Genomic DNA, 6,000 nt, shown 5'->3' with positions numbered 1-6,000 from the left:
GATAAGGAATTACTTTTAAGCAAGCAATGTGTGGAAGCGGAAGAATAGAATAGGAAGGACAAGAGACCTCTTCCAGAAAATTAGGAACATCGGAGATAAATTCCAGACAAAAATGGGTATGATCATTTTTATGATCAAAACAAAGATGGCAAGGACCTAACAGAAGCAGAAGAGATCAAGAGAAGGTGGCAAGAATATACGGAAGATCTGTACAGGAAGGATAATAATATCGGGGATAGATTTGACGGTGTGGTCAGTGAGCTAGAGCCAGACATCCTGAAGAGTGAGGTTGCATGGGCCTTAAGAAGCATTGCTAATAACAAGGCAGCAGGAGATGACAGTATCCCAGCTGAACTGTTTAAAATCTTGCAAGATGATGCTGTTCAAGATGATGCCTATTCAACCTGTACGCAGAACACATCATGCGACATGCTGGGCTTGATGAATCCAAGGCTGGAGTTAAAATCGCTGGAAGAAACATTAACAGTCTCCAATATGCAGATGATACCACTTTGATGGCTGAAAGCAATGAGGAGCTGAGGAACCTCATGACGAAGGTGAAAGAAGAAAGTGCAAAAGCTGGGTTGTAGTTAAAGCTAAAAAACCCCAAGATGATGGCAACCAGCTTGATTGATAACTGGCAAATAGAGGGAGAAAACGTGGAGGCAGTGACAGACTTTGTCTTTCTAGGTGCAAAGATTACTGCAGACGTTGACTGCAGCCAGGAAATCAGAAGACGTTTACTTCTTGGGAGGACAGCAATGACAAATCTTGAAAAAATAGTGAAGAGCAGAGACATCACACTGACAACAAAGGTCCGCATAGTTAAAGCAACGGTATTCCCCGTAGTAACCTATGGCTGCGAGAGCTGGGCCGTAAGGAAGGCTGAGCGAAGGAAGATAGATGCTTTTGAACTGTGGTGCTGGAGGCAAATTCTGAGAGTGCCTTGGACTGCAAGAAGATCCAACCAGTCCATACTCCAGGAAATAAAGCCAGACTGCTCACCTGAGGGAATGATATTAAAGGCAAAACTGAAGTACTTTGGCCACATAATGAGAAGACAGGACACCCTGGAGAAGATGCTGATGCTAGGGAAAGTGGAAGGCAAAAGGAAGAGGGGCTGACCAAGGGCAAGGTGGACAGATGATATTCTGGAGGTGACGGACTCGACCTTGGGGGAGCTGGGGGTGGCGACGGTCGACAGGAAGCACTGGCGTGGGCTGGTCCATGAAGTCACGAAGAGTCGGAAGCGACTGACCGAATAAACAACAACAACATTAAAACAATTAAAAATGGTAGTTAAACTTAAGAGAAAATTATTGCAAAAGGTAAAATCATAGAATAGTAGGGATGAAAGGAGCCTACAAGACCATCGAGTCCAACTCCCTGCTCAGTGCAGGAATCCAGGTCAGAGCATCCCTGACAGATAGCTATCCAGCTTCATCTTGAATGCCTCCAGTGTGGGAGAGCCCACCATAGGGAATTGGTTCCATTGTTATATCGCTTTAACAGTCAGGAAGTTTTTCCTGATGTTCACCCGGAATCTGGCTTCCTGTCACTTGAGCCCATTATTCTATGTTCTGCACTCATGGATGATCGAGAACAGATCCTGGCCTTCCTCTCTAGGACAACCTTTCAAGTCCTTGAAGTGCACCATCATATCTCCCCTCAACCTACCAAATGCAGTACACAGTAAGGCAAAGAAGCAGCCATTTGCAGTCATGACGTTGTCATTCAGTCGTGTCCGACTCTTCATGACCCTGTGGACCATAGCACACCAGGCCTTCCTGTCCTCCACTGTCTCCCGGAGTGTGCTGAAGTCCATATTCATTGCATCGGTGATGCTATCTAGCCATCTCATCCTCTGCCGTCCCCTTCTCCTTTTGCCTTCAATCTTTCCCAGCATCAGGGTCGTTTCCAGGGAGTTTTCTCTTCGCATTAGGTGGCCAAAATATTTGAGCTTCAGCTTCAGTATCTGTCCTTCCAATGACCACTCAGGGTTGATTTCCTTTAGGATGGACTGATTTGACCTCCTTGCAGTCCAGGGCACTCGTAAGAGTCTTCTCCAGCACCACAGTTCGAAAGCATCGATTCTTCGGCGCTCAGCCTTCCTTATAGTCCAGCTCTCACAGCCATACATTACTACTGGGAAAACCATAGCTTTGATTAGATGGACCTTTGTCGGCAAGGTGATGTCTCTGCTTCTTACTATGCTGTCTAGGTTTGCCATAGCTATCCTCCCAAAGAGCAAGCGTCTTTTAATTTCATGGCTACAGTCACAATATACAGGGCGACAATATACAGCCTTGTCATACTCCTTTCCCAATTTTGAACCAATCGGTTGTTCCATGTCGGGTTCTTACTGTTGCTTCTTGACCCTCGTACAGGTTTCTCAGGAGACAGGTAAGGTGGTCTGGTACTCCCATCTCTTTAAGAATTTGCCACAGTTTGTTGTGATCCACACAATCAAAGGCTTTAGCATAGTCAATGAAGCAGAAAGAGACATTTTTCTGGAATTCTCTTGCTTTCTCCATGATCCAGTGAATGTCGGCGATTTGATCTCTCGTTCCTCTGCCTCTTCGAAACGCAGCTTGTACTTCCGGTAGTTCTCGGTTCACATATCGCTGAAGCCTATCTTGTAGGATTTTGAGCATAACCTTGCTGGCATGTGAAATGAGCACAATTGTACGGTAGTTTGAACACTCTTTGGCATTGCCCTTCTTTGGAATTGGAATGTAAACTGACCTTTTCCAGTCTTGTGGCCACTGTTGAGTGTTCCAAATTTGTTGGCATATTGAGTGCAGCACTTTAACAGCATCATCTTTTAGGATTTTAAATAGCTCAGCTGGAATACTGTCATCTCCGCTAGCTTTGTTGTTAGTGATGCTTCCTAAGGCCCACTTGACTTCACTCTCGAGGATGTCTGGCTCAAGTTCAGTGACCGCACTCTCATGGCTATCAGGGACATTCAGATCTTTCCTGTATAGTTCTTCTGTGTATTCTTTCCACCTCTTTTTAATCTCATCTGCTTCTATTAGGTCCCTGCCTTCTTTGTCCTTTATGGGGGAAGAGATCCATAAATCCCATATATAAACTATACCAACCCTAAAATACCATAGTAAGACTGAACTCCCCACATATCAAATCATATAGAGGTAGTGAGAGTTGTCCCCTCTCTCCACGGTTATTCACCACCTCTATCGGACCATTAGCAACAGCATTATGTGCCAACCTAAAAACAGAAGGACTATACATTGCAGGTTCACAACACCTTACCAGCTTATTTGCAGATGACGTAGCACTTCATGCAAACCCTTTAGTTTTAATCCCTGAAATTCAACAGGAATTAACACAATATGGAGAAGTAGCAAGACTCAAAATTAATTACTCGAAGTCTGAAATCCTCTGTCCAAATATACCCCCAGGCATCCACCAACAAACGTTAAAAGTCTCTTGGTCAGCCTTGAATCATAAATCAGTAAATACCTAACTGAACGTCACCCCGGTTATAGCACAGATTAAGCAAAAAATAAAGGATTGGAGCAGAATCAACTTGTCATGGCTTGGAGGGATAGCAGCAACAAAAATGTCCCTGCTTCCTAAATTGCTATTCCTCTTTCAGGGTCTCCTGGTGATGAGACTATACAAAATGTTTCAATGATGGCAAGGCCTTTTCAGTGATGGAGGGAGCAATCCTATGGGGATAGGCGGCTGCCCCCAAACTCGGAGGCGACCACCTATCCAATGCAGGGCAGGAGAAGCACGGAGGGGATCATCTCTGTGCTTCTCCTGCCCTGCATTCACACCTTGACAGCCAATTTTGGAAGTGGGAGCAGGGGCGGCGGCAGCCGGACAACACATATGTGTCAAACCGGCGGTTCGGCCCGCCCCCAGGAACACCCATTTTATGCTGCTCCGAACTGCTCTTACAAGCGCAGGGCCATTCCGCGCTGCCGACTGGGCAGCGTGGGAGACGGTGGGGGTCAGTTCTCCGGGAACCAACCTCAGAGCGCAGGCTCTGACCTCAGTTCCCGGGAACTGACCTTCTTATGGCCGCCTAGGCGCTTACTAGCTGCAGTAAGATTGCACCCTTAATTAATAAGGACAAACAAGGCAGTTTAAGTAAAGTCATAATACAGGTATAGCAGAGAGGACTGGGAGTACCTAAGTTCCAGAAATCATAGAACAGTAGGGTTGGAAAGGGCCTAGAAGACCATCGAGTCCAACCCCCTGCTCAGTGAAGGAATCCAAGTCAGAGCATCCCTGACAGGTGGCTGTCCAGCCTCGTCTTGAAGGCCTCCAGTGTGGGAGAGCCCACCACCTCCCCAGGTAATTGGTTCCATTGTCGTATTGCTCTAACAGTCAGGAAGTTTTTCCTGATGTTCAGCCGGAATCTGGCTTCCTGTCACTTGAGCCCATGATTCTGTGTCCTGCATTCTGGGATGATGGAGAAGAGATCCTGGCCTTCCTCTCTGTGACAACCATTCAAGTTCTTGAAGAGTGCTATTGTTGGCTCATCTTCAGCTTGTGATCTACAAAAATTCCAAGATCCTTCTCGCTTGTAGTATTGTTGAGCCAAGTATCCCACATCTTGTAACTGTGCATTTGGTTTCTTTTTCCTAGGTGCCGAACTTGGCATTTATCCCCATTAAATTTCATTCCATTGTTTTCAGCTCAGTGCTCCAGACTATCAAGATCACTTTGAATTTTATTTCTGTCTTCCAGGGTATTAGCTGTCTTGCCCAATTTTGTGTCATCTGCAGATTTGATAAGCATTCCCTGCACCTCCTCATCCAAGTCATTAATAAAAATGTTGTAGAGCTGGGGTCTCCAACCCCTGGGCTGTGGACCGGTACCAGTCTGTGGCCTCTTAGGAACTGGTCCGTACAGCAGGAGGTGAGCAGTGGGTGAGCGTCCTTGGTCTTCAAGTAATAGGCTACATACATCTTTACATAGCCTATCACTGCAAAGAACAGGGATGCAAATGGCGTAGTGGGTGCCGCCTTGAGTGCCTTGCAAGAGGAAAAAAGGCGGGATATAAATGCAATAATAATAATAATAATAATAATGTCTTGCCTAGACTGGTTTATATCCTGAGAGGACTCTTTCTCACCATTTCTCAAAAAAAAAAACTTCAAGCAAATAGATCAACTCTTTAAAAAGTTTCTGTTGGGTGCAGATTCCAGATCATGCATCACATTTTCAAAATTGCAATTGCCTCTTGGGCAAGGTGGTTTTAACCTCCCAATCTGCAAATTTATCATAATAGCTACCTAATTGCCCAGGCAAAATTCTGGCTAAAAGGATCCGATAATTACTTATAGAATGGGCCTGAATAGGAGTTGCTGAGGTAGCCCCACTGCAAAGCTGGGCTGCACTGGGCTCAGGTTATTTCTGATATCTTGTACATTGCACTCCCACAATGCAGGCCACTAGGCAGGTCTGAAAAGCAATAGCCAACCAGCTTCAGTCTGACCCATTTATACATAATCAAGTCACTTTCCAGGGTAATTCACACATCTTGATAGCCAACAGAAAGGTAATGTGAAAAACTTGGGCCTATTGCAGTTCGTCACCAAAGAAAATGTCTGTCTGGAGTGTTACAACATGAATTTGGCTTACCTCCCACAGCGGCCTGGCAATATCTAAAACTTAAGCATAGCATCACTAACAAATTCAGCCCAGATACATTGGCGGCCTCAGATAGCCCAGACCTCCTTCAAATGGTACAGGCTGTGACAGACTTAACTGAGACCCACAGATTCCTGTGGGCTTGTTTTGAGATACCCTTGCTCCGGACTTGACCCCAGATTAAATGGAATGCAGAGTTAGAAACTAAACTGAAGCTTTCCCATTAGAAAGGAGTCTAGAAATCTGTCAAACCATCTAACATAGATCTTAGGCTGTGGCTGATATAGCAAAAGATTTTATACAGCAGAAGGGCACATTGGACACTAGAATGATACAAATGCCTGGGCACCTCAAAGGATGATAAGTCTT

This window comes from Heloderma suspectum, chromosome 6 (assembly GCF_057233095.1).
Source record: "Heloderma suspectum isolate Gila_16-S chromosome 6, 16-S_ref, whole genome shotgun sequence".
Taxonomy (NCBI): Eukaryota; Metazoa; Chordata; class Lepidosauria; order Squamata; family Helodermatidae; genus Heloderma; species Heloderma suspectum.
Note: the sequence above shows the minus strand (reverse complement) of the source record.